The sequence below is a fragment of the Colias croceus genome, chromosome 7 (genome assembly GCF_905220415.1).
Source record: "Colias croceus chromosome 7, ilColCroc2.1".
Lineage (NCBI taxonomy): Eukaryota > Metazoa > Arthropoda > Insecta > Lepidoptera > Pieridae > Colias > Colias croceus.
The window spans coordinates 4,378,375-4,394,723 of NC_059543.1; the positions used below are offsets into that span (position 1 = coordinate 4,378,375).

A 16,349-nucleotide genomic window follows, 5' to 3' on the forward strand; every position below is an offset into this window, starting at 1 on the left:
TATCTTTATCATCAAATCATCAATTTTCAAGTGGTGTTGTAAAATTGTCAGCAGAAATCGTCTTCCAAAGGCGATATAATTTTATGAGCATTGAATCTGTAAATAAAAAAATCAAAAGTTAACTGTAAATCTATAAAAAAAGCTACTTACAAATAAAATTTTATCAAAAACTACTGTTCCCAATGCACCTCAAAATCTTGTAAAAGTCATATACAAAAGAATTCATCAATTCATCATTTTATTATTTCATTCAAAAAGTGTAATAATATAATACCAACAAAACACATGAATTGCTATCATTATAAAAAAATAAATACCTGTATACAACTTACCTTTAGTGGGAACGCATGATGGTGAAAATTCACAAAACACTAAGATTGCATTTGATATTTTTGGTTTTATGGCATTCAATAGTCAAAAGTCGATTTCTCTGTCCCTATGTCCCTTTGTATGCTTAAATCTTTAAAACTACGCAACGGATTTTGATGCGGTTTTTTAAATAAATAGACTAATTCAAGAGCAAGGTATATAATTTATTAGGTTTTAGACAAAGCGGGCGAAGCCGCGGGCGGTAAGCTAGTAAATTTATAACACACGAAGATTTTTAAAATTGTAACTAATGAACACAATCAATATTAGATTAATTACTGTAGATAATGGTGTCTAGTTTTACTTAAAATAATAAACATCTACCCTCACTTTAAAAAAATGTAGTATATTTATTATTTACACGAAATATACCTTATAGGGAAGGGAAGATATGGGTTAAAGAGTTAAATAAATAACATGATTATATTTAAATTATTAATTTTCAACAGTGTATTCAGTAGTGTTAACATGTAAATTGATTTGATTTTTACGAAATCTCATAGATGGCGCTGTTACAAAATTAACATTATACAACTTACATTCTTTAAACTATGTTTCTCTTCCCAAGTTACTTAAATGGCATAATTTTTATAGTTTCAATCTAGATATTGTCAAACAACATTTATATATGCGTCATTTAATTATTAATTTCCAATAGTTAATGTGTGTTTGATTTTTATAACACTGGCTATAGATGGCGCTGTTTCAAATTTGTCTTTATACTGCTAAGATTCATTTAACTGTTTCTCTGCCAAAATTACATAAATGACGTAGTTTTTATAGTGTAAAGGTAGATAATAGCATGGCTTACTCAAAAACAACATTTAAACATGAGTCTTTAGATTGTACGCTGTCGTAGTACACGGAATATGTAAGAAAAATAAAGGTTCACAGCTCCTCCCCCGTAGGTGATAGCTTGATAATATGTAGCCTATAGCCTCACCCGACCTGTTAGTAATATTAATGCAAAATTTGAAGTCAATCTATGCAGTACTTTTCGAGATTAGCCCAGACAAACATACAGACAAACAGACAAACAGACAAACAGACAAACAGACAAAAATTCTAAAAACTATGTTTTTGGCTTCTATATCGATTATAGATCACGGCCCAAGTATTCTTTTAAAAAAATATTCAATGTACAGTTTTGACTTTCCTACGATTTTATTATATGTATAGATTTATTCGTTTAATATAATAAATCTTATGAGAGATTCTTAATAAAGGAAAGTAGTTTCCAAATATTTTTACATAAACTTATCAATTACAGAAGTTATTCGACTTCCACAATTATTTTTTTCTTGAGTTATAAAATATATTTATCCGAATAAACAGGTATTTGAAATTAAAGTAAAAGTCGTTAATAAAAGCCTTCGCTATAAATATAATTATGAACCATTTTTGATTAAATCTAGGTTTATTTAATAAAGTATGGTTGACCGAGCTTTCGTGGAAACGAAATTTCTCCGCTTGACCTTTTTAGATCGAGTTATCACCACCAAAAATCTCTTAAGTATATTGAAAATTTGATCACCCAATAAATATAATATTTATTACGTACTTTAATATTACTTTAATATTGTGTTTTCTAGACCGTTCATTTTAATTTTGAACAAGCGTTTATATGCGCTACATTTTTATACGAAAACTACATCATTACCAAAATAAATGCTAGTTGTGAATATCTTTTGTGTACTAGCGTTCCGGTAAAAGGCCGTTTTTGTATTATAAAGCAGAGCTATTAACAAAGAGGAGTGAGATGGTGTTGTTTTAAAAGCACCTTTACTCATTAAAAATTTAAGCTATATACCTTGAAAAGAAATTCGCTAAATTCCAGTGTAGTACGCTGTAGGTGGACTGGCGTCAAGCCAAGATATATAAAACATGTAGGGAATCTCTTATATGCCATTCAATGGGATGTATACAGCAGAAATTTACCGACAACTGCCCCGAGGTGTTTATTTTGTGGGCTTTTGTCTGTATTTGAAAATGACACTTCAATATACGGCTTTTATTTACACATGCTTTTTCATTGTTCCAGTTTTATTTGCTCACGCTATCCATACTAATATTATAAATGCGAAAGTAACTCCGTCTGTCTGTTTGTTACTCAATCACGCCTAAACTACTGAAATAATTTGCATGAAATTTGGTATGGAGATATTTTGATACCCGAGAAAGGACATAGGCTACCTTTTATTGCGAAAATGTACCACGGGCGAAGCCGGGGCGGACCACTAGTTTAGAATATAATACGGAAACGTTAATAATTGCATCTTGGATCTTTAATATTAAATCATGGATAGTCGTTGAACGTAAATGTGGAACGGATTTATAAAAGGTTTTCAGAATCGAATTCTGAAAGGTATTTGTAAAAAGAGCGACGCAAAATTGACAAAGATAAAATCTTTATTAAACTACTAGTGGTTTTGCTTATTATAAGATAAAATGATAAAAGAGAAAACATGATTCTTATTTAGATATCAAAGAAGGTAATTGTTGCTATGTAAACTCAATCCTCTGAACGTTTGATAATATTTTTTTTTTAAATATTTAATCTATACTTATAATAAATCTGTAGAGAGGCCAATTCTGTACATGGAATATATTAAAAAAAAACTATGAAGGGGTGATAAGGGATCGCTACTGATGCCAAAAATGCAATCAGTAAAATTTTTGTCTGTCTGTCTGTCTGTCTGTCTGTATATTCGCTATAGAAACAAAAACTACACGACGGATTTTAACGAAATTTGGCACAATTATTCTTCATACTCCTGGGCAGGTTATAGTATACTTTTTATTATGCTACGATCAATATGAGTAGAGCAGTGAAGGGAAATATTGGGAAAACGGGAGAAGTTACTCCATTTTTTAAGCTTCCGTCGCGTGTGCAGCCTTAATGGTTAAAGCTACATAGAAATCATGTACGACACAAATGTTCATAAATTTATTACCTATTCAATAAAAAAAGAATCATGTAAATCGGTGTAGAAACACCAAAGTTATACATGAAATCCATACTAATAATATAAATGCGAAAGTAACTCTGTCTGTCTGTCTGTTACTCAATCACGCCTAAACTACTGAACCAATTTGAATGGTATGGAGATATTTTGATACCCGAGAAAGGACATAGGCTACCTTTTATTGCGAAATATGTACCACGGGCGAAGCCGGGGCGGACCTCTAGTGACATAATATAATACAAATGATGTTATTATTCAACATATTTTATTCAAGATTTTATTATATGACTTTTCAGTAGGTATGTATCTCGGAATGCTACTATTTCAAAATAGGCAAGTATTTTATTCGTATTTGAAAATATACTTTTAAAACTTCAATAATTTAAAGAAAAAGTACAAAAAAGATTCAAAACACAATAGATAGACGTTATGAAGTTACATGTGACTAAAATGAGATACATATACAGAAAATTGTTTTGTAATATCAACTGTTATTTGTAACTTTATGAGATAAAATGATATGTTTTTATTACTGAATACAGTTCATGACTATAAAAAGAAACTCATTCTCGTATGTAATAATCGAAAGTGTTTTAGTGTTTGTCCTTGTGTGACATAGCTAAAGAGTATTGGATTGAAGTGAGTTTGTGCAAATATATTATAATGTCTAAGTATATTTATTACTTAAACAAATATTATATTCATACATAATATATCGTATTGAGAGTGTGACGTGTTTTATACAAGATTATCCGTGGACCCCGGCTTCGGCTGTAGGTACACTGTCAAAGTTTGGTCTTACCAACTACGAAATCTTCGTGGGCACAACACTTTGCTAAAGATCATCACAAGACACACAGACAAACATTTCATCCCTATAGATTTTTTCTATAAACGCACGCAGTCTACCTGCCTAGTCAAATCACCAATGAGACAATTTCAAGCTTAACAACAATTTTTTTTCAACGGAATTTACGGTCACATTTAGTATCTACTTATCGAAAGACACGAATAATTAATCTTACGTTCTTAATAAAATATCAAATATCGTTTAATCTTACATCAACATTTCAAATATGTATTCAAATAAATCCTATATTTAACGATTTACAACGGCGTTGTCATGGATTTGATTAGACTTATTATAAAAATTTTATAAAAATTATTAATAGTTTAGTATTATATAAATATAATATAGAAGTAAGAACACAGATGTAAATAAAATACTTTATTTATCTCTTTCTAATAGACTTTCAAATTAATAAAAGTAAACTTAAACTAACATTTATCTGTGTTCTATTTTCGATATCCTTTCAGGTATTAGATAAGCCATATTTTTGCGTAGGCACATCATTAATAGGGTTAACCTTTTCAGCTGGATTGTAATAGCCAATTTATAAAACTACAGCTGCCAGTATTCATCATTACAATAAAGCTGAAGTTTTATAATGGCTTGACGGCGAGGACATTACGCGTGGTTTAACACAGGCCCTATCTAGTTGGTCATGCCTTTCGCCTTTTCTCACCTGGCTTCAAGTAAAATAAAAGCAGGGCGACGCAGTCCGTGGCATGCTCACTCCTCGCTCGTCTCTCGACTGGAGCGGTCGTGTGTGAACAGAAGAACTGTGAAATCGCGAGTGTGAACGTGTTGTTGTTAATTTCGTGATTTATGTACAGACTTTTGGAGAACATTCAAATCGGTACGCCGATGGAATACAAAGCGTGAGGACAATATCCCTTTATGTTAATACTTTTTGTTTCGTTGTTTGACTTTGATTTGTGATTTTGAACTTTTATGTTATTTTTCTTACGAATTTTTTACTTATTTATTTGAAGCAAAGTTACAATTTATCGTAATATTTTAGTTTAAATTATTGTAGAATCTTATTATAATCGTAACGATAAAGGTATAATTATATTCGTGTTTACAATTAAATTTCAAATTTAGAATTAACTCATTCTTTTAATATTTTATCAAAACATTTGGTATTAAAATCTATTTTCTAAACATGGATTTGCAATTTAACTTATATGATTTATGTTTGAATCTCTACATAATAAAGATTTTTCGTAGAAGCAGCTACGTTGTAGCAAGTGCTACGCTGGCGGCCTATAGCATAATGTAGAACATTAATTTTAACACGTTATTCAATAGAATATGTAAATAATTTGTTCTTATTATCATTGTGAAGAATCGTATTATTTATATATACACATTTGTGGCATAATATTGCAAAATATTTTGAGTTAAAAAATCTAATAAAAAATAAACTTTAAAAATAAACCTCTACTCTTTATATCTTCTCTCAAATAAGACATTTGACTTTTGAATATTTGAAAAAATATACAATCTAAATAATTAAATTTGTATAAAATGAATAACAGTGAAAACGCTAAAATAAATAACTTCTAAATGATAACAACTAAATTCAATAAACACCTCAACGTCAAGTCTAATTTATAAATCAACGAAATGATAAATATTAAATTAATATTTCTAAAACAATATGGACAAACGCAAGTTCGAAAATTCAATATTGAAGTTTGTTTTCAAGCAAAATTATGCCGACGATAGGGTGAAAGTTTTGACACTAACTTTTATATTAGCCACTTGATAATATGGTTAAATCGGATTCCATAATTATTTTAGGAAAGGCCTTTGTAGATATTGCTTCCATATACTTATAGTATTTATATATAGGATTTTTGGGTACACTTAAATGAATCTATTCTAAACTAGCGGTCCGCCCCGGCTTCGCCCGTGGTACATTTTTACATTTTCTCTCCATAAGAACCATCCTCGTACTTCAAGAAATGTAATAAAAAAAGAATAAACGAAATCGATTCAGTTGTTCTCGAGTTATGCGCTTACCAACAACACATTTTGCGATTCATTTTTATATTATAGATAACAAAATATGATTATTAACACATGCTTGTGGTATTAAAGCATGTTAATTATACATTTGTTGGCTTTTCATTTTGTTACAATTGTCACGTTGATATTTACCACTATACCTTATTACAGAACATATTCATTTTTATGTATTTTTAAAGAAATGACGGATTTTGCATACTTCTATGCATGTTATGAAATCATCAAAATTCTACAAGGAATTTCATATTCAATAAGTTAAGTTTCGAGATTAGATTCGGAGATATTTTAGGAGAATAGCTTAAAAACAATCAACCTTTATTATTGAAATTTCGTACGATCCCTGAATAATTACGGGCTGATAGAGAACTTTATAAATATACAGACAAGTTTAACAATATAATCTAGTACTTTGTTAGACCCATAAACAAAACAATTTTACACGTGTAAACGTTTAGTTTGGTTTCTGAGGAGCCTTTTTCATAGATATTTTATTGACGAATGTCTTATCATATAATTAAGTAAAATCTATCCTCTGTTATTATATACAAATATATTATATCATTTTAAAATAGACAACCACATTTTTAAGAAAACGTATTAGATGAAAATATACATATAATGCAAATTTTATTAATGTACTAACTAATATATTTCGTATAGTTATTATTCTGAACAATTGACTTGTTTACTTCCATACCCACTTCATGCGCTAATAACATTGTTGCGCTAAATTCCGACGAGAGACTATTATGATATTAAGCATGTTTATTACTAGGGAATTATAATTTTACCTTATAAAAACATCTTTATACTATGAATAATTCTTTATTAATGGCTTTGAGAATACTCATGGATATTCACATTAGCTTATAGCCTCTTATACTGAGGTTCTTAATATTTGGTTAGTCATTAGTCAGTGTATTATAACAAGAATATTTATAGAAAATTAACATTACAAATCTATTAATACTTGATTAATTATGTTTTTAAAATGAGAATAGCGACGAAAAGCCCGTAAATAGTGAATTCTTCCGTTTCTTTGTTCTATATGAAAAATAAGATAGAACATTCAGTCTGTCTATTAGCAAACCGTTACCGTTCACCATCGTGAACTTGATGCATGTAAACGAGTAAAAGCTTTTTAAAATATGCAAATGGATATAAATATTGTTGACAACTATTGTTTGAAGAAAAAATATACGCTAAAATGAATATACATTTTAAACATAAATCATCACACTTGAAAAGATTCAAAATCGAATGCATTTAACTTTTAAAATAGTGTAAATCGATATCCGATAGTATTACAATATCAACAAAATTGGAAACTATTAAACTATGGTTTTATTCTAAATACGAAAATGCAAATAAAAATTTTCATATAAGGCTCCTAACAAACATGGTCGTTACAACAAAATTTATTGCGTCTTTTAAGATTCAAATCTAAAACACCAACGTGAAAGGAACATTATCGAAAATTGGGCTTAATTTATTTGCTTGATAAGTTGATATTTCTATGCGCGTTTTTGAGTGTGAAACACGCAATATTGCATTTTGCACTGAACACGTTATTGTGCATGTTGCTGGCAAGTAAGTACCCAATACTGAAGAATAAGTACTTATTTAAACACGTATGGCGCTCTGAATTACATTTATGGTAAATATGAATGAATTTTATTGCTTCGTTACTCTACTCTGTTTTTAAATAGCATTCTATTTATGAGTAGCAGATTCTTATAAAACTGTTTATAATCAAAAACTTCAATAAATTACGTTTAAGTAATTGATTGAAAGCTTTATAAAAGCTCTCAATTTGTGTATGAATTGCGGTAGGCATCTATACTGTGTTATGACTTTTGTCATAAATAATAAAAAGGGAATCAAGGGTACAAAAGAAAAGGAAAGTTCCCGAATCGAACAACGAACCGCAGAATATCCCAAAAGTTAAGAATACACGAAAAATCTCATGGGAAGGAAAATGATGTCGTTACAAAGATTCATAGAACGGAAGAGAAATGGGAATGTCACAACGATATCATTTATTATTATTTCGGTATAAATCCCCGTCATTCTAGCGTTATTGTGATTTTTCATTGAACGTAGCTTCGATTCGATCAAACTATTTTATAAACGTTAGTCGAAGCGTTTTATGGGGAAGAAAGAATTGCACGAAAGGATGTGGAGTTAGGGATTTGTACAAGTATCAACACACAATGGGTGAAATCTCTGATCCAATGCATTTATTGTTTGCACGAGACTATTAGGAAATGTACGTTCGGCTATAATATGTTGCATTAATTTAGTAACATGTTCTTAACAATCTTTACGTTTTCGTTGTTATAACAAAATTAGTCACTATTACGTAATACGTTATTCGATTAATAAGTTTTAACCCAGGATTGAAAAATTAGTCCTTAACGTTTTATGACAGTTCAATATAAAAAGTTGAATGTTCGAGTCGATTAACTAAATCCATTTACGTAATCTATACATATAATAAATCTGTAGAAGGGTCAATTCTGTACATTAAAAATATTGAAAACATAAATAGCAGGGGTGTTACTGGATCGATACCAAACCCAAATATGTAATTAAAAAAATTTTTGTCTGTCTGTCTGTCTGTCTGTATGTCTGTATGTTCAGGCATCACGTGAAAACTAACGGTTCGATTTCGATGAAACTTGGTATAATTATACCTTATTATCCTGGGCGTAAAAAAGGATACTTTTTATCCTGGAAAAATACGCAGAAAAAAATTAATCTTAATTTTTCAGTTTTATCCATAGATGTTGTTCTGTAGAACCGCGAACACACGTTGCGTATTATTATAGGCCTAGCCGTATTTGGGTCCAATAGATATTTATAAGATGTCATTGTCAGAGTTACTCAAAATGGAGAAATAAACCATCCACGCGAAGACCGACATCCGCGCGGACGGAGTCGCGGGCGGAAGCTAGTCTTTCATAAACGATAATATTATGTAGTTGTGTAAAATATTACGAAAACACTTTTCATTTATTTTACATTTTATTCAACATGCTTTACCCATAACGCTGAATAAAACGCACTCAGAAAATTTATATTCTGATTCCATGAAAACTATTATAATATATCGTAACACATATTCGATGAGTATTTACAGCTCGAATATCAATGGTAAAATACATTTATTTAACACCTTTTTCTCTACAAAATCGATTCACAAAACACAAATCCCTCCGTGATCCGTACTGGCTAGAAAAACCGTTAGCTCAATCAAATCGTACCTACTCTTAGTTTGTTAGGTACGCCGTGGTTAAGCGGATTTCATTGCAATTTTACATGCATATAGCGAACTCGATCTAACAAATGTGAAACTGTTTCTCCCGGAGAGCTTGTGACACCCGTACAAGTTTGTTCTTTGACGCATTGTTGTTTGCTATTCGGAAAAACATTTGTCAGATGTCGTTTTGTTTAGAATGTATTGCACAATATGTCTGATAGACTTAAATTAAATTTGGAGATGCTGAATTTCTTTCACCTCCTATATTCATATCTGTAATATAAATCAGTATCGGGTTAAAATTGATGTTAAAATGTTGTTAGTCAACACATCGCTTAAGTAACGGGGGTATTTATGAAAATGTAATTTTGTTTTACCGATATTAAGAGGATTCATTTATTTGATTACGAGTACGATCGTGCATTTATTCATTTCATTTTATCCGCCCTTCCTATATCTTTGTCATATACAGCTAACTAGGTTGGGGGGCAATCAACGTTCTCAAAATTCGTACAAACAGAAATCAGAGCTGTGTCATTCACAACGTACTGGTTGCTATTTTCTGTTTTGTTAGCGACTTTCAAATTGCCTGCACTCGTAGGATATTACCGTGGAAACAATTTCGTGTCGCTTGCTCATTCACACGGCTTTTTATTACAAAGAGTTCTTTGGTTCTCAATCGAGAAAATGAAATACCATTTGGGAGTGTGGTGTACGTAACAAGCGACGGAGTAGTATCGATGACTCGTAGTTACGTAGACTACAACAAATTTTAACTCCATTTCAAAATAGAGTAGTAATAATATACGAAAAATTATCAAATTTAATTAAGGGTGTTCATTGTGCATGCAATGCAAATGAGAACAAGACAAATGACACATATTGACATTAAAAATATTTTATATTTAGTAGATAGTTAATTCTTTGAGATTTGTGTAAAATATTCCTGTTTCGACTTGATTACATAGAAATCTAAATCGACAAAATTAAAAGTTAATCTGCATTGTAAACTTCCGATTTAAATAATTATTATGAAATAGTTATCAAAAACCCATTCTACCAGCTTATAAAGGGATAAAGTTTTTATTACATATTTTTTGATATTTTGTATAAGAAGCTTATAACTTAGAATCTATCGTTAAGTCAACATTCCATCTGCATCGATCCCGCTGTTCCACTTTTATGCCGCTATTACATTAGATCAAACGGAAATTTTTATAGACATTATATGAATTACATTCTTATAATACGGCAACTCGTGTGTATATAATGTTATTATGAACTCATTCTTTAAATGGGCTCCGCTCTTCCATATATTATAATACGATTTAAAGCTTTCATGATTTATGGCCGTTAGTATAATAAAATGGACTTGCTATCTGTGACGTTTTGTTATTACGTTTAACCTTTTCATTTAGTTTGTGTAGAACTCTACGCTTTCTCTACAAATTGACAATTTATTAAATTTCCAAATTATTATTTCAACAGTAAAACTTTTAAACTTTAATATATTTTTTCTATTAACAATTTCATTATTCAAAGAACTGTAACAGAAATAGCAATACTTATCATGGGATAAAATATCAAACATTGATACGGTAAACGAAACTCAGAATAGAACATCTAACTGACAAATTCATCTAGACAGATAGCTCAGTCTGGATCTGTTGCAACTTCACACAGTTCATCTAACTTTGTACTTGAACAAATATTAAGAGACTAACTCATACTCAGGCGAAACTTATCTATGTTGGAAATGATATCGACCATATTTAGAGTTGAGACCTTTGTTGAAAAGTAACTCGCATATAATAATATGTTAATATCAGGTATATATTTTATAATAATATATTTGTTGTTTTATTATCGTTATAGAAGTAGTTACACTTTTTAATTTTGTGGGATAAATTAATAATGTGTTAAATAATTGCTATGCCTTTGCTTTTGTTGATTTTGTTTTCTAATTATGTATTCCGTCAGAAATTAAAAACTTTTGGTTAAAATTACCCTAATAATGTATAGTATACATTCGACACTGCATATGAAAGTAAAATGAATCGTATCAAATTGGCTGAATGATATAAATTATATAGATCAAAATCAGACAGAATGTCTGAAATAAATTATAGCTCTTTATGTATTTGATATCATAATTTTTTATTTTAACGATCAGCCATTACCTTTCATCAACTTCTACATATCACGTCACGTACCCCAAATAAAAGGAAACTGTGTCCTTAACTATTAAATCTATTCTTAATATTATAAAGCTGAAGAGTTTGTTTGTTTGAACACGCTAATCTCAGGAACTACTGGTCTGTTTTGAAAAATTATTTCTGTGTTATATTACATTTACCGATGAAGGCAATGATTTTTTTTAATATCATCACTCTGAGACCAACAAGACCAATGAAGAATGTTTCAAAATCGGGGGTTTTTCTATACGTGATCTCCTTTTACAGGCTGTAGGCTATATATTATAATCACCCTAAGACCAACAGGAGCGAAGCATCACTCAAGAATGTTTCAAAATCGGGGGTGTTTCTATACGTGATCTCCTTATACTACGCGGGCAAAGCCGCGGGCGGAAAGCTAGTCTAATATACATACATAGACATTCAAATTGCTACAGTACATTATATGTATACATAATGTATATATTGAGTAATTTAACCGGCGCAGTGTAACATTATGTCATAGTGATATAGGTTATAGTATAGCAACATAATTGGTTATGATTTACTGGGTCATGTATGAAACATAGCGCGTTATCACATAATATTATTACAATGTGGAGTGTAAGACGATTGTATATAACGTACAAGTATATACGTTTCATTTATATACCTATGATTCAATGTGATTTATTTTATTACTATAGTAGCTAATTATTTTAATTTTTACACTCTCAATCCTTCTTTTCTCTTAAAAGCTGTACAAGTATATTTTATTTATTGTAATTTAACCAAATATTGTAGAAAAGGAAATATTAAATGTTCTTCTATAATGAAACTGTTAACGTTTCAACGTTTCTTTAGTAAAATTCCTTTACTTAACTTTTAAATGATAAGAAAAGTGGAATTTCTCGAACTATTCAAATGCGCAATTTTATCGACATTTCAGTATTAAAATTCCTGCCCGTTCATTGAGCAAAGTGAAAATATTCAACTCAATTCCTTTTACATTTACATGATAACATTTTTAAAAGAGGTATAAATGTTTCGGTATTTTAAATATCGATAATTTGGTAAAATTTTAAACGACCTACGTAAATGAATATGGAAATGAATATTTTAAACGATAAAAATACCTTAAATTAAAGTAAGCGAAGTCTTTAAGCGAATTTGCTATTTGTTGATGAGAGCTCTAGGTCTATTAATATTTAAAATATTAAGCAAAAATATGTCGCGACGATCCGTACGACGATCCGTATATCTGTCAATTTCTGTCAAATGCAAATATGAGGTTAGAATTTTTCTTTCCTCCCCAAATAAAAAATTGGTAGCAATAAAATGCTACTGCTTCACGAATTGTCTTGTCCCAGCAGTGCAATCATAGTACAGAGTAGCTCGACTGTCAGTATCTACAGCTGAAACCTAAATGACTCACATTATACAACATTTTTATGCTGACTGTACCGTGTACATGCACAAAATATACACTACAACAATCGCATAAAATTTTATAGCTTTATTATCCTATATGCGACTAGAATACAAAATGCCAAGCCCGGAAACGAACATGCCGGATTGCTTCTATTTCATATTTACTTATATCGGAGATTTATCTTTTTCTGTTGACGGTACCATATCGCTGCTATTTATTTTAATTCGTTTACGTGATATGATTACCTTTTTAGTAATATTTCGTTGAGTACGCCCTCGGGATGTTGTGTTACATTTATAATATACCTACTATGAATATAAATTGTAATTTTTACGTTTAAATCTGCAATAAGTATATATTTATGTATTTAACATTAATGATTATATATGCGCATATTTCCAATTTATTAATACATTTATTTGATGGAAATGTATATTCAATTAAACCTAATGAAAAACGATTTAAAACTTTGCATATAAATTATTTACGATTGGATTATACTTCCTCGGTCCACTAATAGGCACACTCGGCAACAAACAACAAAATTCATTAAAAATTTACTGATAGCAACAGTTTTTAACCGTCTTGTGTATTTGCATACCAAGGGTATTACAGAGTTGCCAAGTACACTCAAACAGTGCGGACTCGAGAACTATTTTCGTTTTAATCTCACTTCCAAAGTTTATACAAACTAATGAACTATTTTCTCGTATTTTCTAATTAATACGTAAATACGCTGTTGGTCTCTCCTTGTACAAATTGCGGACAAACGACTCCCGCAGCTAACTTCGGAATTGAAATTACATTACGATATAAAAAGTCGTTACCGTCTTTCAACAAGCTTTTCACTCATTACGCATTTTAATATGGGCTTAACTGGAAAATTATTTTAAAATGTTTAATAATATTGTATATAATAAGTATAATTATTAAAGTGAAATAAATGATAATAGACAAATAAGTTCAATTTATAATCGCGTTACGAAATCGATATATTTTTCAGTAAATATGTGTTGAATTTCGCGATCATTTTAGAAATTCCTCCCGACCATACGAAAGTCTATAACTGTATATTAACTGCATGAAATCTTATATATAACAAATCTAACAATTTTAAAAATTACATTGTTACAGATTCCGTAAAAAATATTTTATCTTAACTTCTGCTAACTATTTGCAACGACAACCATTAAAGCATAACAATACGCTGACAATGCTAAGAAATGTAGTGAGAACTCTCATCTTTTTACCTTGCATAATATTCGAAACAAAAAGTCCACTTTTCTTGTGTAAAAGATGTCGGGAAGGGTTAAAATGGTCAATGACTATCATAAACATCACTCTGGCCTCCCTCGGGAGCGTAAAACAGCTTCTCGTTAGAGAGGTAACTTTGAAGGATAACATTAATTCTTGTCCCTTATCACAATTCCATGTCGTGAATTTTGACAGTATGAATATTTTAATAAGGGTAAAGGAAACTTAATAATCGCGTTGCCAACTATGCTTAGTCGTCAATTACGAGCGCTAATTATACCTATGGGATGTTTCAGGTTTTGTAAGTACGCGAATATCGCATTAAAGTTGTATTGTAATGTTTCGCACATTCGAGCAGACATTATTTTTAATGATGGCTTAATATATCTTCATAACGTGCATATTTATTTCACGATGTTAAGAATTTAATGTTAAAATATATGGGTCAGCGTGGATTTTTAGCTTCTAAATATCATGGATTATAATTACTTGCTTTTGGTGAAAATATTTTAATAAATATTATTATAAAAAGTTTCATGTAGGTACAATAATATCAGATAATTTTAATTTAAGATATAATATCTATCGTGCTTTCAAAGATTAATGGCATATTTTATTTATTTATGTCATCATTTTATATTTATTGCTGGGACACAGGCCTCCTTTGAGGGTACAGGCCATAGTCCGCCACACTGGCCAAGTGTGGGTTGGCGGATGGCACATGTCATCGAACTTATGATTCTTCGACATGTCGGTTTCCTCACGATGTTTTCCTTCACCGTTGGTGAAGTGGTGATGTAACAACATGCGTAGATAAATTGATAAATCAATTTATTTCCTGCGCGCTCTCGTCTCGTACCTATTTTATATAATCATGGTTATAATATTTTATGTAACAATTTATAAGTATGTATAGGAAAGGTTTATAGAATATTGTTTAATTAAGCAATATAATATCATGTCAGCTGCCAGGAGGATGCAACCAGAATATAAGAACCATTAACCCTCAAAGGATCGGTTGTTAAGTTTAATTAAGTAACTGTGAAAGCCATAATTACCTTATGCTCAAGGCGCGTAATGCTAAGGGACTGAAGTTTTATAATACTATAAAATTATAAATTATTAAGTGTAGGTGTAGAACAGTGGTGTCAGTATTAAAGGGCAATTTTAATAAAAGAGTAGTTTGAAAAACAAAATAGCTATAGTAGAGTTGCTGACATTATTAGCATTTAATTTTTGAATAATAATTATTTACTTCGATATTGATACATTTACCTTTTATCTGTTAAATTTATTCAGTAAGTATTCCTTTTTGAATAATATTTAAATATTTTTCTTTTAACCAAGAATCACATTATTCTTGTTTGGCAATGCTGATTTTTGTAAAGTGAATTAATAATGATTCCGTTGCGAATCTAATGAAAAAGATGAATTATTTACCCACATTACCTCACGGGTCTTATTCAATTATGTTAGTTACCCACAGTATGTAACCTGCCTTTCGAAGTAGGTACATACACAAGGTACATTATATAATTACTAGGTTTCCGCCCGCGGCTTCGCCCGCGCAATCAAAGAAAAACAAGCATAGTTCCCGTTCCCGTGGGATCCGGGGTTGCGCTTTCTCCCGGGCAAATGATTAGTAGGATAGGTCCTATGTCCTTAATCCTCCAATATTATAATTATGCGAAAGTAACACTGTCTGTCTGTCTGTTACTCAATCACGCCTAAACTACTGAACCATTTTTCATGAAATTTGGTATAGAAATATTTTGATACCCGCGAAAGGTCATAGGATAGGATTTATCCCGGGAATCCCATGGGAACGGTAATTATACGGGTTTTTCTTTCATCTGCGCGGGCGATGACGCGGGTGGAAAGCTAGCTGTTGACCGCAGCTTCCCCGCGTGATAAAATAAAATTTCAGGGTTATCATTTTCATCTTCTATTTTATTCCCTTGGAAGTATAATTTATCAAACTATTATCAATTTATTAAAATCCTTTCTTAGCAGA

At 30.5% G+C, this 16,349-nt stretch overlaps 1 protein-coding gene across 2 annotated transcripts in view; it reads left to right on the top strand.

Moving 5' to 3' along the window:
• The first annotated feature begins 4,926 nt into the window (after window positions 1–4,926).
• The window catches only part of LOC123693141 (acid sphingomyelinase-like phosphodiesterase 3a), a 38,862-nt gene continuing 27,439 nt past the window's right edge, over window positions 4,927–16,349 (top strand). Inside the window, exon 1 of one of the 2 annotated variants that reach the window (XM_045638106.1) lies at window positions 4,927–5,078. The gene's annotated coding sequence lies outside the window, so the exon portion shown is untranslated. The remainder of the gene's footprint in view (window positions 5,079–16,349) is intronic. The other variant, XM_045638104.1, reaches the window with a different exon arrangement.